This window comes from Emydura macquarii, unplaced genomic scaffold (genome assembly GCF_026122565.2).
Source record: "Emydura macquarii macquarii isolate MOO-44397 ecotype Brisbane River unplaced genomic scaffold, CSIRO-AGI_Emac_v2 contig_2365, whole genome shotgun sequence".
Classification (NCBI taxonomy): Eukaryota; Metazoa; Chordata; order Testudines; family Chelidae; genus Emydura; species Emydura macquarii.
The window spans coordinates 1,995,384-2,022,759 of record NW_027132502.1 but is presented as its reverse complement, the minus strand read 5'-3'; the positions used below and the strand labels follow the sequence as shown (position 1 = coordinate 2,022,759).

The 27,376-nt window shown below is 47.7% G+C and overlaps 1 protein-coding gene across 7 annotated transcripts in view; it reads left to right on the top strand.

Moving 5' to 3' along the window:
• The window catches only part of LPP (LIM domain containing preferred translocation partner in lipoma), a 400,945-nt gene that overhangs the window by 7,617 nt on the left and 365,952 nt on the right, over positions 1-27,376 (top strand). For 2 of the 7 annotated variants that reach the window (XM_067561070.1, XM_067561065.1), the window contains exon 1: positions 24,270-24,847. The exons of the other annotated variants lie outside the window; for them this stretch is intronic. The gene's annotated coding sequence lies outside the window, so the exon portion shown is untranslated. Of the gene's footprint in view, positions 1-24,269; positions 24,848-27,376 lie in introns of those variants that run through there. 7 annotated transcript variants of the gene reach the window in all.

The following is a 27,376-nucleotide window of genomic DNA, read 5'->3' as shown; positions in this document are numbered from 1 at the left end:
ACAATGTATATGGTTTATTATGAAATTGCACCTGGTTGTGACATTTCAGACTTCAGATTCCTGTTGTTTTTCAAAAAGTGTCAATGGTGTTAGTCTCCGACTCATAGAAACGTAGGGCTGCAAGGGACCTCAAGAAGTCATCAAATCCAGTCTCCTGTGCTGAGACAGAACCAAGTAAACTTAGACCATCCCTGACAGGGGTTTGTCCATCCTGTTCTTAAAAACCTCAAGTGGGAGGGATTCCACGACCTCCCCTGGAAGCCTCTTCCAGAGCTTAACTACACTTAGAAAGTTTTCCCTAATATCTAACCTAAATCTCCCTTGCTGCAAACTGAGCCCATTACTTCTGTGTCCATTAAAGGAGGGACAAGAACAATCGATCGCTTTATAACAACCCGTAACATATCTGAAGACTGTTTACGTCAGTTAGTGTCTGGGTTTGGAATAAGTAGGTGGCTATGGGAAGTGGAAAGCCTTCTACCAGTGTCAGGGTTTTGACAATAGCCTAGATCAATGGTAGTCACAAGTCATTACCATTTCATAAGGTTCCGGGGGCACATGGGAAATGAAGTCTCAGGACAGATGTCTTCCACCCTCATTGGCCCTTTTGTTTCCAGTCCCAGCAGGCTTTAGGAGGAAAGCGGGGAGGAAAGGGCTAGAAAAGAGGGGGAGATGGAATAGGGAAGTTGTCAGTGAGAACTTTCCATACAGATCTGGGACATGTTGGTGCTGCGTGTGTGTTGTCACTGCTTTGGCTAGTGGAATGGGCACTGGGCTGGACTCGAGAGGTGGCTTCCATACCTGGCCTGGCTCCAGATTCCTTGTGCATCAGAGTTTACAGCCTGAAGGGAGCACCAGAGCTCCTAGTCTGTCCTCCTGTGTATCACAGGTCTTAGGCAAATCACTTAATCCTCCTCGTGCCTCAGTTTCCCATGTGCAAAATGGGAGTAATCCTTCCTTCTCAGCAGCGTCGAGAATAAAATCTATTCATGATTGTGTGGTGTAGAAACTACAGCAATGAGGGGGCGGGGCGGGGATAGAACTTCCTAGATAGCTGGATAGTACCTGTTCTGTGGATAAGTGGCTTTCCATCTCCAGGTGGGGCTGTCAACCCAGCATTGTTCACTGTTTTCACCTTCCCCACCAAAATAAATTTGCTTAGCATGCGGCGCTTAAGCCAGACAAATGTTAGCGGAGCCTTGTGTGATTCTGCCTCGAATGGAATAGCCAGTTTAGATTTAATAAGGTCATTTATCTTAAGGTAATAAAATATCAACTGACTCGATGTAAGTATCTTGTTTAATGTCAATTAAAAGCTTCACATACCGGGTGAAATTTAATAGAAGTTCAGTTAAGCATTTATTGCTTATTTAATTTAAAATTAAGTTGATCACCATAGTTGCTAATCGCCACTGAGCATTCAATTAACATTAACTACGTTGTGAGCTCTGATTCACATAGTCAGGTCTTGTTTATCCCCATCAGATTGTAAGCCCACAATTTCTTTCCCACCAACAGATCATTAATGCTTGGCAGGAGCTGGAATTACCTGCACCCTCCCCTCTGCTTGCCGCGACCACCATTTTTCCAGGTGAGGGCAGGTTCCGTGGCTTCCTGCATGGTCTGCTATCCGGTTGAAGGGCAAAGGGAGAAATGTTGGGCTCACACTGATATATCCATGGGAAAACTTTATTAAGGGACATGCAGTGAAATGGTGTCAGCGTGGACTGCACAGTTAGGCGGCAGCTAGAAATGTCAGAATATATTGATCCTTCCTAGGAGAGAAAGGGAGTGGTGCATACCACACCACCATGGTATTGTGACTTTACCATCGTATTTCTCAATATTTTTTTTAATGCTTAGGATAGACTACGTGGAAATGTACAAAGGAAACTATTTTTCAGTGGGAAGTGCAAGCTTTTTGTCAAATATACAAACACTGAAAAGTTTTCAGCTGAAAAACAGAACCAAAAACTTGCTGTCAGATTTCATCTGTTTGTTGCTCAATACCTATATTTATCCCCACGGTGGGTAGTATTTATTATTTGATGCTTACAAGTGCGTGGCATTTTGTTTTGCACGCAGTAGACTTTATACGGTGCCGTATGGAGGACGGCAGTGCAAGTTTCTGCCCTGCTCTCTTGCTGATGTACTTTAATTCCGGCCTAGCAGATACTGTCTCTTGGGAGTGAAAGAATAATTCAGCTTCCCCGGCCCTTCAGTCCTGGACACATCAGCTGAGAGAGCTAACAAGTGGTGCCAAATTAGCTCCTAGTATAGAGGTGAGGATTTTGATGTGGATGACTGCGCTATGGGATTTGGAGTGTACACGCACCATTTTATTTGATGTTGGTGGCCAGTCGATTATCTGCTGGTAATCCCCTCTCTTTCAGAAAATGACCTGGCAGCATCTTTCGGAGGTGTTTCTAAGGTACCGTTGCTGTGGTTGGTAGTTGCCATAGATATGGGTGTGAAGGAAGTGGTATGTGTTGGGGTAGAAAATGGGATGGGGGGTGTTGCTGGAGGCTGTCATCACTTTGGGCTTTGTGGCACGGTTTGGAGTTACCTTGAGTTGAAGAGGATGACATATGTTAGGGTCAGAGAAAGAAGGGATGAGAGAATGTAGTGAGGAAAAAATGGCTGAAAATCAGAGCTGGCTACGAGTCTTAGGAGCCAGCCATGTAGTTAGCCTGGGTGACTCGACACTCCAGTCAGTTTCTTGGAGAGCAGAGGTTCTCTGCAGTGCCTTGCATTGCACTCAAGGGAGGTAGACTTGGATACAGATAGAATTAATCTGCACTTCTCAGGAGAACTAGATTCTGGTGCTGGATCGTGTGGCAGGATGGTACCAGAAGCACTATAGCTAATCACCCAGACACTCACAGCTCTGAGTTAAACAACATTTATTATGGTTGTAAAGTCAAGCACTCAAAAGTTACCAAATGCAACCTCACTTCTGGCTCCTTTGTAAGTATGCATTATGATTTGGTATTTAATTACGTGAGCCCATATTGGTTTTCCCCACAGAGCACCGAATGGATGCCGTTCACTCAATGAGCAGTGATGCAATGTTTTTGTTTTCTGCTCATTGTTCAGTGTGAGATGCAAGGCCTTATTTGCTGTACACTAGTAAAACCTTGCTATGAAAACAAAACGATTCATTTCCTCATGTGCTTTTCTGTGGTGCTCATTGCTATAGCAGGAATGTCACAAATACGGATGGATTTACTTTTCACAAAACCCTTGTGAAATGAGGCGGGTGGGACTATCCTCCTTTTACACATCAGACATGGAGAGACAGAGGTTAAGGTCAAATGTATCCACTAATTTTGGGTGTCCAATTTGAGAGTCTTAGGTCCTGATTTTTCAGACTATTTCGCCTTACGGAGCACTTTGTGTTCAAAGCGTGACATCGGCGCTTGCCATCTCTGCAAATCCCCCAGAGACGCAAGCACCAAGAAAATGAGGTGCACAACCTGCAAAAAGCTTAGTTTAAGCAGCTTGGTTAAGGCGGTTGAGTTCCTAGTCATGAGACCCCTCCTCTCTTTCTGCAATCTCACGCCCTCCCTGCCCCAACTCCACCACTTATCCCCCTAAGGGTGATTCATTCTGCCTCTCCCCTCCCACCTGACCTTGTCCCAGTCCTGTTTCTTTCCCACCCCTGGCTGCTTGTCCCAGTCCCATCTCTTCACCTCGCAGTCTTACCCCGCTCTTCCAGCCGAGGCTCCAGATGTACCATCCCATCTCAGTTCTCCTCACTCCTTGTCCCAGTTTCCTCCTTCCCAGCTCCTCCTCTGAGCTCTCTCTCTTCCACCCTGGTCTCCAGTCAACCCACTTCAGCTCACATTTCCCGTCCCGACTGACTCCCGATTCCCAGTCCCAATCTCCATCCCTGGTCTCCTCATCCAAGCTGAGTCATCCCCTCCCTCCCTGCCTCTTGTCCTGTACTCTTTGCCCAGCCTGGCCAGTGTAGATGGAAACTCTGGGGCAATTTAGTTGCTAAAATCTAAGTCTCTACTGAGTATGAGCAAACTGTGATTCCCCCCCTCGAAAGGTTTATATCTTGGCCAAATGTGGGCAGATTTTTATGGGGACACCAGAAGGCACAGCCCTGACACAACGGCCACCCCCTAGCAGATTTCCAAGTTCCTGTTGAAAAGCATGGAGGCACTAGAGCATCTCAAAGAAAAGGCTGCCTGCAATTTCGAACATGGGCAAAACAGTGTTCTTTCCCTACTTCTGCCTTCGAAATGGCTAAGCCAATGTGTCTGAAATTTTTCCAAACAAAAATTCAGCCTGAGACACACACCCAGCATGGAAAATTGCAGCCCAAGGGGTTACAGTTTGGCAAAGTTATAAACAACTGAATATAGGGTCCTATAATGGGAAGTGTTTAGACAACATTAATAATAGGCGGTGCCACCAGCCCTGCTTATAATATACCAGCCATCACGATGAGACGGAGGAAGGATACTGCTTCAAGTTCCAGAGTAACTTCGCTTGGCCTGAGATCAGCAGGCACAAGACGTTAAATTGTGAGTGTTCTCTGATAAACTGCGTGCTAGGAAAATACTTGATTTTCTGTGCCTACCTGGGATGGGTAACTGATGTCTCTGGGGAAATATCTGATATGCTGTATTTACCCCTGCAGAGACTTCAGATGGATACCTGACATCCGTCACTTGACTTCAGCAGTGAAATAGGTCCTTGGGGCCTGGTGGGAATGAATTTAGTGTTCCTATAAACATGATGTGTTGGTGGGAGTGTCAGCAATCAGGGCTGTAAACTGATTTCTCTCCCCAGCTCTTTAGCATGGTCCATGACTGACCGTGCAGCTAAGGATGTGCTTGGTTCATTTTGCTCCTTGGTGTTCTGATGGCGTCCAGGTGCATCAAAGCCACAGGCTGGTGTTCTCAAAGGATCTGAAGGGTTTTAGGTACACAGCTGTCGTTGAAATCTGATGGGATTTTGGGCTTTGAACTTTCTTAGGCTTCTTTCAAAATCCCAGCAGGCCATGTGGGTGAGCTGAGCAATATGGTGGTCACGTCAGTGGTACATTGCTGGCACAATGAGAGGCAGGGTGTGACTGCAATGACAACTAGTTTGTACGCTCATGTGGGTCTTTACTGTGCATCTCCTCATCCCGCCTCACCTCTTGGTCGGTTTATCTGGCTGTCGTGCCTGGTCGTAATCCTCAGCTGTGAACAATCTGGGGCAGGGACTGTCTTTGTTTTACTTGTGCATGGAGCACCTAGCATGGTGCGAGCCCGGATCTCTGATTGGGGCCACTGGAAACGGCAATTGTCTAGATGATCAGAATGATCATGTGAGTGAGGTTCCCTCTGTTATTGTAGCAGCTGCCCCTTACCTGGGGTTGTGAACGTCCGCAGGAGAGCAGCAAAGCCGGTTAGGGATCTGGGCGGTATTTCCGTAGGATGAGAAATTTCAAGAACTAGGTTAAGGATGGTGGAAACTCATGCTTCAGCTCATCAGCTGGTGTCCTTCCTCGCTTTCCACAGGCTTTTCCCCCCATGCACCATCCTGCACCATTTGTCAAGGTAGTTTTTGCTTCCTCTCAGCCAACAGTTCTCCATTACGCAGACCGCTTTGCAAGTGAGGGCAGCCCAGCCTCGTCATCCCGCCCTGCAGATTCCTCTGCGAGGTTTCATTGTGCTGAGCGGCTCCTCAGCTCTCTGGCGATCCACAGAGCACAAGCTTGGGAAACCGCTGCTTGGAAGGATCAGGTGTCACCCACTTCTAGAGGCAGGATGCTGGACTGGGGGGACCCACTGTGTGCCAAATCCTAAATCCAGCCCTGTGATTAGTCCAGCTGAAGTCAGTGAGGCTACTCCTGTCCTTAAAGGAGCACAGGTGTGCTGCTGTGCTTAAAGGTGCTTACGTGCTTTGTTGAACTGAAGCGTTAACTCCTCTGTTGTTTCAAGAGGTGGGGAAGGAGCGGGAGGTGAATGTGGTGGTGAAAAAGAGATTAAAAAAAAACCCATTGGGAAGCCCCGTTGCCTTCCTTTGAAACGAATGTTCTAGTGCTCAGAACAGCAGCAGCCCTCCGATACTAACCAGGCCTGGACACATACTGGAGAACATCCTGTTGCTAGGTTAATGTTTCAGGCTTATTAGGAACAACAATTAGTAGAGGAGAAAAGTGCTTCAGAAGGCAGGGAAATATCTTGAGCCTGGCCTTAAATTAGCAACAGGACAAATGCAAAGCTCTCAGGGCAGAAGGACTCTTCAGATGCCTTCCTCAGCACAAGAGAATCAGAAGGGTTGCAGATGGTTTTCAGTCTGTGTAAACAGGCATAGGTCTCACCAGATCTCCCCCTCTGCCCGAGCATCTCTGTGTAGGGATGTCCTCTTGTGAAGCGTTTGAGTTCCTCAGCAGATTGCAGGACATAAATGTTACTGTGTGGTATGGGAGGATGAGCGCTGTGAGCCTGGGGCAGGGGAAGTATGCAAATGCCACCGGAAGACACTGGAGATGTCCTAGGGTTTGTTTCATAGATGCACAGAATTGAAGGCCGAAGGGACCATTCTATCATCTCGCCTGACCTCCTGCGTAACACCAGGTGTCGTGGAGTGTATTGGTTTATAGAGCAGTGCTTGCATAAAGCATGTCCCCGCCCCTTGCCCCCCCGCACTCAGGTGCACTTGCTCTTTCATTAGCAGTTTCTGCTACATCTTAGGTCTGTCAGGATTTGTTTGTCCCGGCAGATTGATTAACCCGGGATTTACATCATTGTGAGTCAGAGAAGAGGCAGGATCACAACAGATTGTCTTTCCTGGTAGTGCCCAGTCAGGATCAGGCCCAGGTGAACTGGGTGCTGTAAAAACACACGAGGTGTGGTCCTTGTTCCGATTGATTCGAGGACCTGCAGCTTGTCCTGTCTTAGCTCTAGTGTTGGCCGCCTCTCTCCTGCTGGAGCCCCAGTGGACAGAGCCTGGGTGGCAGTGCTGCTGTGAAGGAGAGAGTGAATAGCTGGAGAAAGGGGGGTGGTTACGGTGAAGGTCATAGTCACTGCTATGGCTAACATAAGCTAACAGGCCTGCGTGAGCTCGGGGCTGCATGTTGTGCTGTCGTCATTCATGCCAGCTTGCTTTCAGAATGCACCAGTGGAGGCTCCGGCCCCTGTCCATGGGGAGAAGCAGCAAAGGAACTGTGTACCTACAGAAGAAACTTTGCATGTGGGTTCAAATCCTGGTCCAGCATTCATAGCTGTGAACCAATTGGCCGCCTTCTGAGTAGAGCTGTGCGTAGTGTTTGCACGGCCCTTTACAAACCCGCGCTAACTAATCCAAGCAGGGGTGTGGCAGTATCACAGTTCTCCCCCCACTTTGAAATTAAGTATATTTGCACTTTGGTAAAGAAATGCCCAGGACTCAAACACCACCAGTTTGTATGCCAGATCCGAGCTGCGACGCGTTAGCAGTTTGCACATGCGTGGCTTGCACGGTCCCTGCCTGTGTTGAACACTGCTCTGAGCAATGAGATTTGTCCCTTGCTTGAGTCTACGCTACAGTCTACGCTACGCTACAATGTTGAAATCAAGGACAAAACTCCTCTTAAGCGTCAGGAGGTCCAGGGTTCAGCCTCCTCTCCCCCACACACACATGTGCACACCCACAAAAAACATAATTGAAAAGAGACGCTAGTAGTTGTGGTGTTTACACACTGCCTGCCCTTCCCAGCCGCAGATATTTCCTCTTCCTTGTTGCTCTTTTGTTGCAGCCTGATGTTAATGTTTAACCTGGGAAAAACAATGCCAACGCTTCACGGGAAGGTACATTATGTGTGAGATGAAGCAGGTTATACAGGCAAGGGTAGGTGAAAGGCCAGCCGCTCTGGAGTCTTGAGGCTATCCGTGACATCAGGATAGTAGTTTAGCCTTCCATCCTTTCAAGGGTAAACAGGTGCCACCGCCAGACAGTTTGACGTGCCGTGTCCAGCCCCCAAGAAGCAAGAGTGACGTGCGCCTTAGAAGAGCTGCAGTGATAACTTCCTGTAGGTGAGGTGTTTTGAGATCTTAGCCAGAAAGATCCCACAATGCTTCATAAGGGGTAAGTGTTTGCCTCATAGGGGCTTTGGCCCAAATTTGCCCTACCTCTCCGTGCTATGGTAATACATATCATAATGTGCTACGCACTGTCCTCCACCCTAGAGGTGGCTGCACTTTTTCAATGGTACTGTATGTCTAGAGATTTCAGTGTGTCTTGGGAGCTTTGAGATGAAGAGTCCTATAGGGAGAGATGTATTAAAAATATTACCAATTGATAGAAAACTGCTTGTGGCCGAAGAGCTGCAGCTACCCCAGACTTCCACATTTCTCCCTTTCCAGTCCTGCTTTGATTGAACAACCGCAACAGAAAAGGGAAACAGAAACACGAATTACGTTGGTTCTTCGGGGGGTGGTTTTTTGTTTTGTTTTTCGTCCCCATAAAACCCTATGGGCAACCAAATGGCAAAGTAATCAAGATGAAAATATGCAGCAGACACAGAAGTTTGAAGCTGGTTTTACTTATGTTTCTAGGGCACCAGCCGTTGACATGGTCTCTTACAAGCCAACATAGCATTATAGAGGGCCTGACTTCTGATCTGACACCTGGTAATTCAAATCAGGCCCAAAGTCCTTGACCGGGTTTACAATCTAAGGTTAGAGACAGAGCTGGCTGAAAAATGGAAAACATTTTCCCATAAGATCTTGCTACTTTTTTCCTCTGTTTTCCCCAACATTTTGATGCAATTTTTTTTTTGGGGTGGGGGGGGAGGGGGACTCAGATAGCTTGAAGACAGAAAACATAACTAAAGCACACCACTCCTGCCTCCTACCCCTGCGCTATTCCTCTTGGTAAACTTTAGCCACCCACAGAGGGAGAAAGGAAGTCAGATGGAGATTTGATGCCGCCAAAAGACATTCTGTATAGGACAATGGTAGAAACTGCTGCTGTACCTGGAGCTATTTCATTATGTCTTTGGAGGAACATCCGGATGCTTTAGTCATTCAGTTTTATTTCTCAAATAGAGCAGAGGTGCTTACCTGTCTCTGCTAGCCTGGCTTGTGTATTCAGTCTTTATTGATGTCCTGTTGTTCAGAGAGAGTTATAATTATGAGTCTGCTGAGTGGAGTGGGTGTTGGAAATAGGCTGGGTCTGGATTTTTCTAATACATCAAGAACTTTGCTAGCTCTTAGATCCAAAAAGGATCCCAATGTGCTTTTCTGATGCATCCATTAAAATAGGCGGCAGAGTGGCAGAGATCTTGTCTGTTTTTATCTCCATAAAGCAGCAGGCACGCCTTTGGAGTTCTATAGATAAGTCTCTGCGGTAGGTGGTGGTATCCCTATTTTACAGCCGGATGAACTGAGCACAGAAAGGTTAAGTGACTTGCTGAGGGTTGTACAGTGTGTCAATGGGAGGATCAGGAACAGAACCCAGGAGTCCTATCTTCCTGGGTTCAAGTCTGGTCTGATTTAGGCTGGGTTAAAACAGGAGTGAGTTAATGATATTACTCCAGGGAACAGCATATTTTCAATTGAAAGTCAAATAACCAGCCATTCTGAAGGTTAAGTGAGGTCTGTCCATCTAATGATATTTTATGTGGCCCACACTTCCATAAAGTCACAGAGCCTCGTGGTATTTCTCCCCGCTACACCTGTGGGAGGTAGAGTTGTTATGCCATTTACAGTGCAGGGGGAACAGAGGCAGAGAGAAGCAAAATAATTTGCCCAAGGTCACACAGGAATTCTGGCGGAGCTGAGAACTGATCCGTTCTCCCAAGTCCCGGTCGGGCACTCTAACCTAACCACTGGACCATCCTTTCTTTCGGAGTCATTGCTAACATGGTGTAATTTCTCCACTTGTGCAGAGCATATGCATCTTATTCACCCTGTGTTTTCTGTCGCCGTCTGCCTCTGCTGCTTTTAGTCTGCACCAGTTTAATTTGACTGAGAATCTTGCATTAGGAGCTATTCATTTCCCTGGCAACTGTGCTTGACAATCAGAAGCTATTCTTAGGGTGAAGGACAGGTACAGATTTGTTTTTCTTGGCTGCAGAAACACCACCTCTAGTAGGTCCTTGATGGTAAGAAGTAAATGTTGACTTGCTTTGCCCGCTAATTACAGGACAAAAGCATAGACAGCCTCATCCAAAATAATTATCCTCTTGAGTGAGTGAATGAAATGAAATTGCACGCACTGCCAATCAATTTCCTACATTTCTACTTCCACAATTTCCCTCTGATTCCTGCTCCTGAAAGGCCTCGGTGGTGATGCTAATTAGTGTTAGACGATGTGCCTGAGAAATGGGTGCATTTCCAATTGTACGTGAAGTGCTCGGAGGGTGTTTGTCCCTATTGAGGGTGTGTTTTTTGAGATTAGCAAAAATTGCCCTCGCTAATGTTACTAGTTGAACGTTTTCCACCCAGATGTTATTAGCTTTGATTCACACACCCAGGGCCTAGTGATGTGATGGAAGGATCTTCATTCTCCTCCGTCTGTCTGCCTGACTTCTGCATTTGTAATGTGCCAGTCACAGTGGCACCTGGGTGCCATAAGACAGTTGAATAGATGCCTGCACTTGCTTTTATGTGCCTAAAGCTTTGGGTAAAAAATGTTTTTATTGTACACTGAGATTTTTGTTTCAATCCACTCAAAATCAAAGAGCCTGGAATGGATTTTAAACCAAAAGCTCCTTATCCTATCCCTGATCTCCTAAGACAATCATCCAGTCTCCCAACAGGATGGTTTTATCAAATATCAGAGCTTTTGTCTTAATTGAGAGCTTTAGAAAACTAAAGAGGTGCGGGCAAATTTCCATGAGGGCTCTTGCCTCTGAAAAGCGGACATTCATTGCCTTGTAGAGTTTAAGCAGGTCACACTTGTTTGCTGTTCCTTGATGGCAAGTCTTTTGACTCTCTCTAAAGCATGAATACTGATAAGTGCCAGGTAACAGCTTAATCTAAGTTTGGGTGTGTGTGTGCGGTAGAGGTGTGGGGAAGGGCTGTGTTAGATGGTGGTGGTGTAGGTCAGTGTGTAGATGTTACATTTACGTGATTGACGTGAAATATAGTCAACCTTTGCCAGTTGTTCCCACACAGTAGTTCCCCACAGACATCTCCTGTTCTCAGTACAAGAGAGAACTGTGATATCTCACAGGCCTGAGGAATACTCTGTGTAGTTCAGAAGCTTGTCTCTGACAGAGGTGGGTCCATAAAAGATGTTCTCTCACCCACCGTGTGTTTCTAATATCTCAACCGTTACTCTGTGCCCGCTTTTGGCAAAAGCTGATTTGTTAATGGCAGCCCTGCAGCTCTGCTGTATCTAACGTTTTCTAGTGCGAGTACCTGCGCCGTGTTCTTTGGACTTTGCTTTGTATGATGCTCTTTAGAATGAAATTGACAAAGTGTGTTGTCAGACCACTCTTGGTAAAATGAAGTGTTTATCCTCCTCCCCCATTCTTTCATTTCCTTCTCTGTGTTTTATGTTCCCTTCTCCTATCCTCCCCCCTTCTGTCCTCTGCCCCAGGCTCCATCCCGGTACTCATCCATCCACCCAGAAACCGTTTTTTGCATGTCTGTTTTGGAATGGTATTTGATCACACTTATGGGTATGTTGCATGCTAAGCATGACATGCTACAAAGTCAGCATTCTAGGTTGAGCATACCAGATGGTCGGTCATTGGGACATTCCTGTCCCAAATTTTCTGCAGTTCCCTACTCCAAAAATAAAAATCTGCTTTTACAAAGTGGTTACTCCCGTGCAAGTGGCTAAATTCCAGTTGGCAAAGTACAATATTGCTAGAGTAGCAGTGGGAGAGGATAGCTGTTGTTGAACTGTTACATATATGAGACACATGCTTGAATCTGGAAACGAGGGTGATTAAGACACCTGCTTCCCAAGGAAAGTTTTGGTTCCCTTGGCATGGAATTGAAGAACTGAGTGACACTAACAAGCGAACACGTGGTATTCACTCTTCCGTAGCTGAGGACTTGGGCGCAGCAGAGTTGAAGGATTCAGTCTGGCAATCAGTTGGAAGAACCTGACGAGTTAGTGGCCAAGAAACCCTTACAACTGAAAAATTAAGAAATACATTAGTGAAAACAAAGGACTCGGAGCTAGCTGTGCTTCTGTTGGTTGCTAGCAATGGGCTACAGGTGGTTTTTCTGTTTGTTTATATATGTGCAATCGTGCTTACAGTAAGGAAGAAGTTAGGCAGACTAACTGCTATCTCAACATTGGCAGAATCAGTCTGGATGGCCAAAGGCTGTTGTGAATCTCATATTAGCACTGTAGGGTGAATCCCCATTGTGTGAAAGTTTGCAAAGGTCTCTTTGATGCCTGTGGGAGTTGAGCATGACGTGTAAACTCAAGTTCCCTTTGTGTCTACAGTCTAGGAATCATACTTCACCGGCCAATACCAAGGTATTTAATTGAAAATGATCTGTGGAATATGAAACAGCACGGGAGGAATCTAATGGAATTGGACTCAGTTGAATCTAGGTACGGCCGTTCTGTTGTTAATCCAGTCCTTTGACTGAGTGAATTTCATATTGAAACTCTGTTGCTGACAGTGGTCAGTAGAGGATAGGGGACATATGGCAACCCTGCAGGGACGGGACGTATAGATTGGCACAGTCAGAAATGGGACCCACTGTGTTGCATGTCACCCACTAGGCCGGTGTAGAGGTGTGGAGAAGAGTCAACAGTAGGTAGTACAAGGGGACAAGAGCACTTCAAAATACCTGAGATCAGAACTGGGTCTACAAGGCTGTTGAACAGGAGTCAAGGGCTCTGGACTGGGCACCTGAGATGTTCAGAGTCAGAACCTCCAGGCCGCCGATAAAACACAAATTAGAAGCTGAGCCAGTAAGTCTTGTGCACCCTATAGAGGAGCCTTGTGGCAAGACTCTCCATCGTGTTGGAATGAGAGGACTTTAATCACTGGATACTTCTCATTCAGAGCTGAGCAGGATTCATGAGGGAGGTGCAGAGAGAAGCGCCTTCTACCCTGTTACATAACCCTGCCATTCTGTAGGGAAGATTCCCTCCTTCTCTGCTGTTACTGCTTTAGTGAACTGAATTGTCATGCTCCGGAGGGTGGTCTACAGTGCACGTTGGAGCGATGCAATTAATCAGTAATACAAATGCAGTGCAGACCCCTCAGATGTGCTGGAGAGCATGTAATCATTCAGAGCAAGGCAAAACCAGCACATAGACAGAGGGGCTGAGTTTTTAGCAGGACAGGGGAAAATAATAATTATAACAATGCTGCAATGAAAGATGCTATCTGATAAATCTCGGAGAACTTTACAGACAGTTAGGTTCCTTTGGTAGACTGATAATCTGTGGAACTCCCGTTAAAGTTTGCAGGGCTAATTAGCTTGCACAAAACATGCCCGGAAGTATGCATTCCGCACCTTCGCTCATCCCTTAGTGAAAACCCCACCCCGAACCAGCTGCAGAGACTGGGGCACGGGCACCTTTGTGTGGCTTAGGCAGTGGTGTGTAGTTGATGCATAAAGAGGAAGGTTGTTTTCCTGCTCCCCTCAGCCCTGTCACCTCCAGGAGAAGGGTTATTTACTGACGCTTAAGGGGAATAAACCCAGTGATGTATCATCTCAGACGCATCCCTTTACCACCTTGCAGATTGAGGCAGGCTAGCAATTGACAGTTGCACTGGGCAATGGCCCATTCACAACCAAAGCTCTGAGTTAGAGGGTTAGGAGCTTGTTTTCTTTCCATTCTTGGAGGCCGCGGCTGTTCCGTAAGCTTGGCTTTCTCCATTGCCAGGACCCTTTTGAGCGGCCGGGAGCGGGACCTTTCACTGGATTTCAGCAGTAGGTGTCAGACGGGGAGGAAGAGGGAACACGACTGCCAGCGGATGTCCTCGGCAGATCAGTGTCGAGATGCACTAGATAGGAGTGAACAGGCGAGGCTACGCTTGTTACCGCTCACTCTCTGCTTTGCCCTCGTGGAGGCAGCTTCCTTGGGGATGTTTTTATGCACACGTCATTATGCATGGAGAGCATGTTTCCCTCCAGGCGGGCAAAGGCTAAGTCCAGCTCCATGCTCTCTCTCTCCTGCTATACTATGCCGTGTAATGCAATCCCCAGCATGGCAGATGGCACAGTTAGAGACTTCAGTAGGAAGGCTCCGTTCTTAGATGCGGAGCCTGCTCCAAAAGCCACGCAGGTCGCTGGGAGTTCTTCCATTGACTCCCGTGGGCTTTGGATCAGGGTCGTTTGTCCTTTTCGCTCTGCTCAACAGATGAGCCAAGCGTCCGATCTGCAGTGGAGACGCAGGGCACAGGAGTTTCCTGTTACAGGCTTAGAGGGCTTTGTCCTTTCCAACATGCCTCCATGGGGTTGCCTGTATCTCAGGTTCTCATAGGTTCCAGAGCACATGGAGTTAAAACACAACCTTCCCCTCCAGCCCAGTGTGGGGACTCGAGTGCTTTGCAATAGGATGACCCAGTGCTGTGGATAACAGCACTTCACTGTGCAGAAGTCATCCACGTCTCGGAGCATCTGGGCTCCTGCTAGCTGTGTGTCGTGCCGGAGCGTAATAATAATAGCAGCTATTAGAGCTGGGCAGGAGTTTTCCATGGGGAAAAAAGAAAAGGGTGATAAGAAGCTTTTTAATCAAAATGGAAATTTCTGCTGGAAATGTCAAGTTCTGACTAAGTTTTTCAGGGTTTTGTTGAAACCCTAAAAACGTTGGACTTTTTCGATGAAAACTCAAAATAAAAGGTGCTGAAAGATAAATGCTTTAATCAAAAAAATTTAAAAAAACCCAAACCTCTCTGGAAAACAGAATATATCCTGGCCTGCTTTAGTGGTTTGATTTCCATGCTGGCTGGGGGGTAACCCGTCTTTTGCCAACAGCAGCATGAACCACCAAAGGAGAGGCCTCTGGGCTGGCTCCATGGTGGTCTCATGCCATCCGAAGACAGGCCTGTGACTCTGCCTGACCTAATGGCGTTCCAGGCAGGTGAGTTTGGGACAGGTGGTGTCAGCTGACTGCTTTCTTAAAAAAAATCAGCCTGGTTGGAGACTCCGTCTCCACTTCCTGACCTTGCATCTTTTGGAGTGGGTTGTTGGATGATAAGTAAAGCAACTAAGACCATGAACTGACTCTTTTCTTGTAGTGTAGGTGTTGAGGCCCCTTGATGACCTCATTTTAAGCCTCTCGCTCTCTCTAAGTCTGAAACTGACAATTTAAGTATTAAAATGTAAAAATGAAAGAGAATAGCTAATGTTCACTCATCCCAGGGCACTGTGCTATTACTCAGGGGGGGGAAACAGACATTTCTAAACCAAAGATAAAGATTTACTGGTACTACCAAGTACCTTTTTCTTATGCTCCTTTTTAGATGATAGATGATAAAGCCTTTAAAAATATGTAACCTCACAAAATGTTGGTGACATTGGAGATCAAATCAGTGGCGTGATCTGGCAACCCATTAAAGTGAGTTTGTGAAATGAAACCTAGTTGCTTTAATGTAAGCGCATAAATTAAAAAGATTGTCCAGTAGTTTGGGTCCAAAGTTAGAATTTTGATTTAAAAAAATCCAATGTAAAAGCCCTCCTCCCCCCCAAATATTTATTTTTATAGCAGTCGTTCTTAAGGGCCACCTTGCACTTATTGCTCTACAAAAATGTGGAAAGAGGCAATCTGTGTCCTGAAGGGCTTATGATCTAAAGACACACACAGATGAAGGAAACTTTTTTTCCTAATACAAACCCACTGCCCCAAATTGTTTACTTGTATCGCAGTACGTCTTAGTAGCCCCTTTGTGCCAGGTGCAATGTCTACAAAGAAACAGTCCCTGTCCCAAGAGATTGCATTCTAAATAGGATCTGGCTAAATAAAGCACTGGACTGGGAGTCAGGAGATCTGAATTCTGTTCCTGGCTCTGCCACTGACCTGCTGCAGGACCTTGGGCAAGTCACTGCTGCTCTTTGTGCCTCAGTTTCCCCTTCCACTCTTGTAATCTAAACAGAAGCCAGACCAAGCTTTTTGGGACTCTCTCTTATTATATGCCTGTAGATGGTCTGGCGCAATGATGCCCCAGTCTACCCTAATAATAGATTGCAAGTCTGTCTTGGTTTTGGATTGCAAAATGTTCCCCTTTGAAATCTAGACCCTGCAGCGCTGTGCTAGCACATGAGAACCTGAAAGTGAAATGGACTGGTTTCTTTGTTGGAGCAGAGAGGGGTCCCAGGGTTTAGCCTTGTGCAAGGGAAACTGACTGGTATCTTTCACAGGGTCCATCCTAAGTGAAATGTAGATGGTAAATAGTGAAAAATCAATTTAGCAATTTTAAAAATAATCTGCTGTCAATAATCTGAGTGTTTGTTAGTAACATGGGGTTGGGGGGAGTCTGTAAAAAACCAAACAAAAAAACCCAAACACAAAAAAGACTCGCAAACCCAAAAAAAAGGGCCTGATTCTGCTGTCAGTTGCGCACTGGTGTAAATCCTGTGTGACTACTGTTGGCAACCATAGGACAGTGCAGAGTCGAGCCCATGATTTTTTAGCCTCTCAGGGCCCATTTTAATCAGTTCATGATGACTGATAAGACCTCTCCTTCCTCACTGCTCCCCTCTGGTGGTTTCCTTCCAGCCTCCGTCTCACTCATTTGTTCCTCAGGAGCCTCTCCGTGATGCACATCAGTTTCCCTCACTCCTCAGCCTCTCCTCCTGCCTTCAGAAGCAGCAGTTGTGTATGTTTTAAAGAACGCCATAGGCAAGGGTGCCCACGTCACACTGGAACCCCACGAGCCGGCAGCTCACGACAGCAGCCCTGTGCTTTGAGGAGCTGGATGCAGAACTGCATGCCAGCCAGAACCCCAACCCTCCCGCCCCGTCTGCAGACCTGCAGGGAGGGACCACTTACTGCCCGTTCTTCCTTCCTGGGACAGAAGGGTGGAGCGGGAGAGACGAGCACTTCAGGGCGGGAATGTTTTTTTTTCCTTGGCTGGGCACTACAAATTGTAATCCTGGCTTGCTAGGGCATCCTAGTATTTGTCCGGTGCAGCCTGGGCCCTTCCGTTCTGCACTGCTCTCCAGGAATGCATTGTGCAGTAAAGTCCCTTTTGGGGGCCAGTTTGATGATCATTGGGAGTAAACCTAAATATTTAGGGTAAAGGCAAAATTAAAAATCGGTCATTTGGTCCTGCAGCCTGGAGTGCTTGCTCAAGAATGCAGGCCACGACCCAGGCGAGGTAACGGTTTACATAGGACAGCTTTCCTGCCCATATACACACAGCCCTATGGGTGAGACTCTCTTACTGGAACTAATTATACCCATCGGAGCTGACGCAGTTGGCCTGCGCTGCCTCTGATATCATCCTTCCTTTCACAGGAAGGATGTCCCGAGAGCACAGAAGTGGTAAGTCCTTGTTATGTCTGACACTGACGAAACACTTCAGTTGTGGTGAATTTAAAAGCCTTAGTTGTCAGAACAGCTCGCTGCTGGGCACAATAGATTAGGGGAGCGTGCACTTCATCACACATGGAAACCCAGAGCTGGCCCCTCCGTGCTGCAAATTGGCATTGACTTGGGTGGAATGGTGCTGATTTACACCTGTGGAGTGCCTGGCCTCCTGGTTTTTCTGCGGCAAGCCCTCCTCCAAGAAGGCAACCAGTGAACGTTAGCTGTCGCTCTTTGAATCGATTCACTTCCCAACAAGGGTTGAGTGTTGGCAGGAGGGAAAAAAGTCTCCAAAAAAAGAGAAAATCTGCCTCCAGATTATACGTATATTTTTGCATGATTTTCTTTTATTGGATTCTTTTAAATAAAAAGTATTCTTGTCAACGTGTATAAAATAATATAACCTAATCAACAGAGAAACCAAATAGACTGAATAAGGACCCAGTCTTGCAAGCATCTACTCGTGTGAGTAACTCAGTGGGCCTGTTCACATGAGTAAAGTAATTGCTGGCAAGGTTGGGGGCTCATACCAGATAAGCCTAATCAGAATGCTCTGAAATAGGAAACGGAGCTGCTTAATTTAGGCTCGGCAATCAATTTTTAGGCACCCAAATGTAAGTGGATCTCCTTTTCCGGAAGTGCTGGCCATCCTGAAATCCCTTTAAGTCCCCGGAAGCTAAGGAGCTTAGCATTTCTGAAAATTAGGCCACTTATATTTAGGAACCTAATCTTGGAGATTTTGGCAATGAATCCCAGACATTGGGCACCTGGTGGGGGAAAGTGTAAAAATGTGTCATTCTAAAGACGCTTGATTTTTGAGTGTTTTTCACTTAAAACGAAAAGGTCAGACTGAGGTGGATTGAAGTCTAGGGACAGAGGGAGGCGAATTAATTTTTCCTCTCCTCCTCAAGCACCTGTCAATCATACATCAGCAGACCCTTGATAATTCACACTGATGACTAACTCATTGAGAGCTTGTCTACACATCATTTTAACTGTCTCGGTATAGCTAAAGGCGGGGGCAGCCCCTCTAGCCCAGACCTGGTTACAGCAGTACAGCTGTTCGGTCTGGGAAAGGGAGTAAGCTACATTTGTGTAAGGCATCTTCATATCAGTCAAATTGCATGCACACTAGGACTTCTGCTGTCACTATTTTGGTTTAAAAAAAAAAACCATCACATCCTTCACCAAAATAGAGATCCCGGTAAGCTTTTCAAGTATAGACCAGGCCTTAGAATGAATAAATGTTGTAAATGGGCAGAAGAGTGAATGAGATTTTCTTTTTATAAAAGGCTGTTGCATCATCAAATAGTTTTGACAATTGCCACTTTAATGGCTGAGGTTTTCAAAAGTAACTCGTGATTGTGGGTGCCTCAATTTTTGAGTGTCCAACGGATGAGACAAAGGGTTTTGTTTTCGGAAAATCCTGAGCACACCCCTCATCGAGCCACTTTCAGGTTTCTTAAGTTGGGAACCTTAAGAAAAAGAAAAAGAAAAGAAAAGAAAAGAAAGGTGTGTAAGGAGGATGGGCAGTGGCACACAACATCCCAAAGAAGGGCCCTGGACGAGAGGTCTGAGGCCAGGAACGTGTCCCAAGACACACACCTAGAAAGAGTGAATAAGACCGGTGACTCCCAGTGGGCTTAGAAACACGAGGGACCCAGCAGCAGACTGGTGTCCGCACGCAGCGGTAACAGGCCAGGCGGTAACATTTTAAAAACCTTTTAGTTAAACCTGCTGAACGCAAAGTCAGATCAAAACTCTTTTAAAACCAGATGTAGTCACAGGAAAATTGTCTACACTGGACTTGCATTGGCGCTAATGTGGGCTCAGCTGAACCAATAAAAATGATGAGGGGGCTGGAGCACAAGACTTATGAGGAGAGGCTGAGGGAACTAGGCTTGTTTAGTCTGCAGAAGAGAAGAACGAGGGGGATTTGATAGCAGCCTTTAACTACCTGAAAGGGGGGTTCTAGGGAGAATGGAGCTAGGCTGTTCTCGGTGGTGGCAGATGACAGAACTAGGAGCAATGGTCTCAAGTTACAGTGGGGAGGTCTAGGTTGGATTTTAGGAAAAGCTTTTTCCCTAGGAGGGTGGTGAAGCACGGGAATGGGTTACCTGGGGAGGTGGTGGAATCTCCATCTTTAGAGGTTTTTAAGCTGCGGCTTGAGGTTAGTCCTGCTTTGAGCAGGGGGTTGGACTAGATACCTCCTAAGGTCCCTCCCAACCCTAATCTTCTATGATTCTAATAATAGAACTAGTGGGGAATGTTCTGTAGATTTCCCCACTGCAGATTAGACCCAAGGGCATCTTGCCAGAAGCCTCCGGGCAGTACCTGAATTGCATACGGCTCTACGTAATTTCTGAATGAAATGTAAACACACACCACCATCGTATTTGCTTGTACTTGTCTCCTCTGTGATGGATGGAGAGTAATTGCCTGTTGGCTGAGTTCATCTGCAGTAAAACCCTGCAGTTTCTCATCTTTGTCCAGACCGTGCAAGAAGCCAAAGAGGCCAGTTATGGGCTGCGTTTTAGGTCATTGCCGTCTGCTTGTGGCTTGGCCCTATCTGCTTCAGATGATACGTCTGGTGACACCCACAGCCAGCACTAGGAAGCCTGATAACTCTGATACCTCCTGCTGCTGAATATGAGTCAGATCCTGAGATGCAAAATCTCCTCCGTGCTGGGCTGAGTCACAGGGAGCAGACTAGGTTTGATCTTGAAAGGTGCTGAGTGCTTTAAGCCAATCCAGAGGTCATCTAGTCCAGTCCCCTGTTCTAAGGCAGGACTAAGCATTATCTAGACCTTCCCTGGCAGGTGTTCGTCTAATCTGTTCTTGGAAACCTCCCAGGACAGCAATTTTGCAACCTCCCTGGCTAATTTGTTCCAGTGCTTAACTGCCCTTAGAGGAAGGAGGTTTTTCCTAATGTCTAACCTAAACCTCCCTTGCTGCAATTTAAGCCCATTACTTCTTGTCCTGCCCTCAGTGGTTCAGGAGAGCAAGTTATCACCCTCCTCTTTATAACAGCCTTTTGCGGACTTGAAGACTGTTATCATGTCTCCCCCTTCCCCTCCCCCCCGCACCCCTCCTTTCTCCTCTCCAGACTAAACAAACCCATTTTTTTCACTCGCTCCTCCTGGGTCATGTTTTCTGGACCTTTGATCGTTTTTCGTGGCTCTCCCCTGGACTTCCTCCAACTTGTCCACATCTTTCCCGAAGCGTGGTGCCCAGAACGGGATAGGGCACTCCAGCCGGAGGCCTCATCTGGGCTTCGCTTTAAGCACGGCAATAGTCCCATTGACTTCAGCGGTGCTACTCCTGGGGCTTGTTTGCGAGTGGAGCTGAGTGCTTTGGGTGGATCAGGGAAGAGTGCTCAGTACGTCGCAGGATTGAGCCCACTTCGCGTTGACATCTTTTCCACACTCGGGGACCGCACCGGTTGAAACCAATGGCGAAAACGCACCCATTCGTGTCCGTGTTGCAGCATCAGGTGCAGAAGCAAAGTAATCTTAAAAAGGATATTTTGTCTTTAAACTTAGATGCAAAGAGGAGGGGAGGGAAATTATCCCCCCTTTGGAATCTGCCCCCTTCACAGTTCTGCTCTGGAAGCAATGGAAAGAGGTGCCTAGTTTGTGGGATATCTAGGTGCCTTCCTCTTGCGTTACTGTATATGGTCTATATGTAACCATTGGGGTTTTGCTACTCGTGATAAAAGAACATTTCCTCGTGGTAGCCCAAGTGAGAGAACTGCAAGCCTCAGCTGAGTGGTTCTAGCACCACAGCCACAAATGGAAACTGTGCGTACCCAGATGAACCCCAGCGGTGTGGCCCAGCGTACCACACACAAACACATCGGTCACGGGGGTTGGCCACATTTAGAATGGCGAAGCCAAGGCTAGAACTGGGACTTCTGACTCCCAGTCCCTTGCTGTGATTGCACATAAATAACTCCACCTGCATCTTATGCGAGGGTGAAACTGGGTCTTCCGGGTGTCCCTTAGAAGGGCAGCAAAGTGAAACCTGCAAGAACTGAATCAGGTTCGCTTTGGAGCGACGGTCCGAGAGCAAGAAGCAAGGAGACCTGGGATGCGGATCCAGCTGAGGAGGAAAGGAAAAGGTCAATAAAAGATTCTGCTCTGGTGTCGTTACTGTACTCATGTTGATGATCAGCCGTATCGGTCCCAAAACCACACTAAGTAACCCCGGGTGTGTGTTACTCTGACTGTGGAAAATGTTGGGGTTGAGGATCATATCTGGCCACCTAAATGGACAAGGTGGGTTTAACAGCAGCAGAGGAGACAGTCTCGGTACCGAGGAGCCGGGGTGGTGCAGAACCTGGTAGCCAGAGACAGGCTTGGCACCGAGGAGTTCGCCCCCCGCACCAATGCAAAGTCCGGATGCCGGAGTCAGCCTCGGCACTGAGGTTTCGCCCCCCCGGTACCGGGGCTGCGCCAGCTCAGATGCTGGAGACGAAACCGGCACCGAGGAGTTCGCCCTGCATCAAAGCCAGGCAGAGCTGGTCGCTGAAGTTTGACTCAGCGCCGAGACGCATGCAGAGGGCAAAAAGTCCTCGGTGCAGGGATGATGCTCGGGTCACCCAGCTCGCCGGAGCGTGGGCCATATGCCTGCTCTGGCCGCGACACCCATGACGAACCTGGTAGTCGAGATGGTCGTCGCCGAAGGGTCGCTCTCTGGACCGACGGAACCGCACAGTAAGAGGCTTTGGGCAGCCCGAGCAGTGGTCTGTCAACGGTGCCTCAGTGTCCCTTTGGGGATGCAGTACCGGGGGGAGCATCCGTCAATGAAGGTGCCAGAACCCCAGGCAGATGGCCTCAAAGGCAATGGTCACCCCAATGGCTGTATGGGGGCCTAAGGGGTTTCCTGAGGAGGTATCGGTGTCCCAGCTTCCGGCTTCCTGGTGAAAACAACGCGCCGTGCTTTTGTGCATCCCATGCCGGGCCCTTTGAACGATCGGTTGCTTATGTTAAGTCTGCTTACGTTTAAAGAGGGGCGCACACGTGTCTGCGCGTTCTGCCTCAAAGCATTTTATGCAGTGGGAATGGCGATGAGCTACATTTGCTCCTCGGCCTAAAAGGGAAGAAAGCTCTGGTTTCTCTAGAGCAAGGGCTCACGCATTCTCCATTGCCCACAGTATCAGAACTGTCAGAGCCTGGATCCCTGGAGGCCGTGGTGCCTGCCCCTCGCCGCCTATTTATCTGGCCCCCAGCACTGTAGTATCTTAGCGCTTCAAAATCTTTAATGGGTTTACCCTCACAACACCCGGAGAGGCGGGGCGATTAGTACAGCGGGGGAACTGAGGCACGGAGAGGCTAAGTGACTTGTCCAAGCTCACGCAGGAAATCTCTGACAGTAAGGAATTGAGCCTGGGTCTCCCAGCTCCTAGGCTAGCACTGTAACCACTGGACTGTCCTGCTGCTTTGTCTTGGTCCCTGGAGCCCTTGATGCCCCTCCACATCCCATGTTTTGGTTCGGACCAAATGCTGTGTTAACAACATCACTTTTTAAAGCTGATTGGCCATACATGGGCAAAGCCAGCTTGGAGTTCAGTGCCTATAAATCTGATAGCATCTTGGGTTTTTTTTTTTTTTTTAAAAGCACTATGGTAGCATCCGCTCCACAGTCCGTTTCTGTTAGAAACATCCTGAACGGCACATTCCTCAAATTCTATATGTTCAGTCAAGCTAATGGCTGCAGCCATTAGCTCTGGCGGGAGGTTATCTGTCTCCCCGGGCAGAAGGCATAGAGAACTTTTTATTCTAGAGAAAGTCTCCCCCTTGGGCCCAGGCACTGGGACGCGCTTCCCTTTTAGCCCAGAGGGAGAGTCACGCTGGTGGCCAGGCAGCCTTGCCCCAGGCCACTTACCACTCTCGGAGTGGTTCTGCCGGGGATGGATGGCTTTAAAATACACCCAGGCTCTTTTTAGGCTGTTCCAGACAACTCTAACCCTCCCTTCCCCGTGCCTAATAGTGTGTTGGCCCACCATGGTTCCCGGAAGGCTTTTACATGGGATTCCCACAGGCTGGGTCCCACTGGCGGAGCCTGTCTCTTTTTAAATGTAATAAAAGCTTAGGTCACGTTCCTCCTGGGGACATCTAGGGGACCCGCCAAGGGTCTGAGATACAACAACATGCTTTGGCTGGAGGTGCGGGCATCTGGGGACGCTCTCCTGAGGGTTTGCCCTGACTGGTTGTGAATCTCTGCTGTGCTGGTGAGTCCGTTGATGTGAGCCGGGCCCCACATGGAGAGTTGTGCTTTCTTCCAGCGTTAGAGGACTCAAACATGGACCTTTTAATGCATGGACCGGATTAGCAAGAGCAGGGAAAGGTCCTTTCCTGCCATTCACCACTGGGACAGGCAGGTGACACACTCTCTGTGCTCTGTGGCCGGCCAGCCTGCCTCTTTAGCCGGCACCTCCCCGCCCTTCCATGTTTCGGACCGTGCTCATCTCTTCCCCGGTGAGATTTTCTGCCGTGTTCTGCTGTGTCTGTTGCTATAGACCTGCCTGTGTGTTGACGTCTTGGTACGGAGGCCGAATCTACCCCGTCACCTTTAAGCGATGATTTTTTTTTAAGCTTACAAAAGATCTGCTTGGCCTCCTGCAAAGCTTCCACCACTCCCCGGGCGGGGTGATATCCCCCGGTGCCCTGCAGAAAAGTCTCACAAGGCTCCGTGGTGTAAGGGGCGCTGGGCTGCTTACCCGCAGTGCATGTTTTGCTGATACCGCCTGTCCTGGTGAGGAAACATGGCAGCAATGGGGCAGAAAACGTTAGCAACGATATGCCAACAAAAATGCTGCTAGTAAAGCTATCTGGTGTAGACGTTGGCCACAGAGTCAGCATTAGGTGGTGTAACAATGGGATGATGGAGGGTGGTTCTCCTGGGGTCTCAGACCAGTCTCCCACATTGGTTGATTGTTTCCTCCCCACTGCACCCTTGGAAAGGGCATGTTGCACTTTGAGCTGGGTGCTTCCTAAGGGCACACCAGGGACTGCAATGCTACGGGGGGCATATAGCCTAGCGTGCATCCCTTGGAGTTAATAATTCACACGCAGCGCAGCGTTCTGTCTCAAGATGGGCAAGTCATCCAAGTGGCAAACCCAGGGAGAGACGGGTGATTTTTCTGACATCCTTTGGAGTCTTGATCTCCATATTTGGAAATGTTTACCCATCGCACTGGTCTATTGGAAGGGGAGGGGAGGTGACTCAGGGTTTGGTGGAAGCAGGATTTGAATTCCTGTAGTAAGGGTTTTTTTTTTCCTCCTTTTTCCCCTTGTTTTGGAAGCCTGTTGTCAGTTTTCAGCTCTCTCACTCCTGGGCCACGTTCCTAATGTGATCCGCTTTAAGGTGAGGCGTCTGAGTGAAGGAGGTCATCTGAACTCCAGTAAGTACCTGGTTACTGCAGAATCAAAGGACTTGGTTTTTCGTTCAGGCAGATAGATTGGTTGGGCGGGGTGGGGTGGCGGTGAGGCGTGTTGTGACTTGTAAGCTGGTCTGTTGCACACACTGAGACTTACCTGTCGGATCCATCTCAGAGTCAAACCTCTTGCTCTGTCATTACCTCAGGGCCTAACGCTTGCTTGTAGATGAAAAGGTCATTTAAGCAGGCTCCACCTCGGTCCTTTGGTTCCACAGGTTAATGCAACAGGGCAGCAGAGTGCTATAGAGTGAAGTAAGTACACGCTGACGGTAGTGTTCACCAGGTAAAACACAGCCTGTGTGCAGTTTTGGTCTCATAAGCAACTGCGTGTATTAATAGGGCTATATAACCTGCAGGTACAATTACTGCCAAAGTTAATATTTAACCACATTTTATTGTGCAGCAGGAAGAAGTTGAACTGTTTTAACAGGCTGGGGCTTTTTTCCTCCAACTTTTCAGTGTGTAGTTTTTCCTGTTCCTTCGTGTTTTCCCTTTAGTGCAAGGACATAATCTGTCTGATATTGTAGCTGTCTGAGTCCCCCCAGCCCTTCCCCCTTCCTGAAAGGAAACTACAGTTCATTAAGTAAGTCAGCACTAAAAAAACCTGGAGCATTTTGTTTCCTGTTTTATTCCTGGCAACTCAAGTCATTCCCAGGAATTTGGAATGGGAATTTGTCCCTCGATTCCTATTGTCATGTGGATTCAGTGTAGGTTCTTTCTGCCCAGAGACGAAGGAGGGTTTTTAATGTTGATTCTGGGTGGGTTGAATGTCAGTGACTCATGTGTGTCTAATGGAAATCTTTACATTTTGGGAGGGTCGTGAATGGGGAGGGGTTTAAATCACTGGCCATAATCACTGATCTTCAATCCAGACAGTAAATTTGTACATTGACTTGAGTCTGTTTTCATCACACTTTCCCCTATTTTAAAGTGTAGAGATAGAATGAAGGTTTCTGGTTTTTTTAAAGGGAAGGATTTGCATTGAAGCTAACTCAGGTAGGCAACTGACTTGATCATTCTTACCACCCAATGGGCATCTGATGTAGTTTGTGTCATGAGGAGGGAATAAATCAAAGGGCAGTCAGCCCCGGCTGATAAAGGCAAGCAGGCCAAATGACTCGCTGGACACTCTTGTAGGCACTCGGTGGATTTGGAGTCGGCAAATCTCAGTTGCATTTAAACCTTTGTTGATTTTCAACCTATCACTTGAATTCCTGCAGCTTTTAAAGGCGTCTACTGAAATGAGTGCCCCGTTGTGCTACATACACTGTACCAGTGGTTTTCAACATGTGGGCCATGGATCCCTGGGGGTCCGCAGACTGTATCTAAGAATTCAAAGGGGTCTTTTTCTCCATTCAGGAAAATAGGTTGAAAGCCACTGCACTACATCAATACATAGTCCCAAGGAATATACAGCTCCAGTCTAATACCTTAACCAATAGGTCATCCTTCCTGTGCTGTGTGTGTCTATGCAAACAAACAGAAAGCTTTCGATGTCACTGGTGTGCTGTGCTTTCTGTGTGTCTGGCTCTCGTGCCTTGTAGACTTCTGCAAAGTGTGATATCGTTTCACTGCCAAGCACTTCTGTCATTCATTCTTCTCGTTTGAAGAGGGAAAAACCTTTCAGCCCTGCGTGCGTGTGCTAGCATCACTCATCAGGAAAGCCAGCTCACATCCCTCACATTGGGACGCGCTCAGAAATGTGCAGTGACTCCATGCAAGAGTGGTCCCAACATTTTCCAGTCAGTGGATGCCGCAGCTGGTGCTATTGAGGGGGAGAAAAATCAGATTTGTGCCAGGGCAAAAATTCTGCCGGTTTAAAAATGCTGACATGTTGCTCATCTGGTTTTTCTCCCCCTTTCCCCCTCACTGCTTGTTGGAGGAGAAAATGCACAAGGCCGTGAGGCCTCACTAGGCATCGTAGACGATTCCAGAGAGAAAGGAAAAAGGCGTTTCGTCAGGAGATCCACGTTTTTATCTTCTAATACCGCAGGAGAAAGCATAGTGGTGGTGCGAAGCTTTGTACACCGCTCCGTCTCACTGCGCTGCATATCAGCACCGTCAGAGCGAGCATGAGTGACGGTCAAGGGTTAGATGGTCCATAGAGGCTGAACTGCCCTCTCTCTTCACAGCTGATCTTCTCCATGTCAGGGCTGGGACATGTCGAACTGGGCAGTACGTGGGCTGCCCCTACTCATGCTAGCCCTGTTGGATGGGTAACCAGAAGACTGCAGTCTCCCAACGCAGTCAGTCCAGCACACCTTTCAGGACACCGAGCAAACCACGTAATCACTGATGGTAATCAAGCTCTATGATGGATGCCTCGCCAAGGTTTGGCTTGATGGGACCACTGTCACAGGATATTCCTGTGGAGACCCCGCAATCCAGAGAGCTTGCCTTATGGATGCCTCTGCAAGCTGGGCCCGCACATCGGCGTGCTTACAGAGCTCCTTAGGGATCTTTAAAGGCATTTCTGAAGCCTGGACGGGCTGA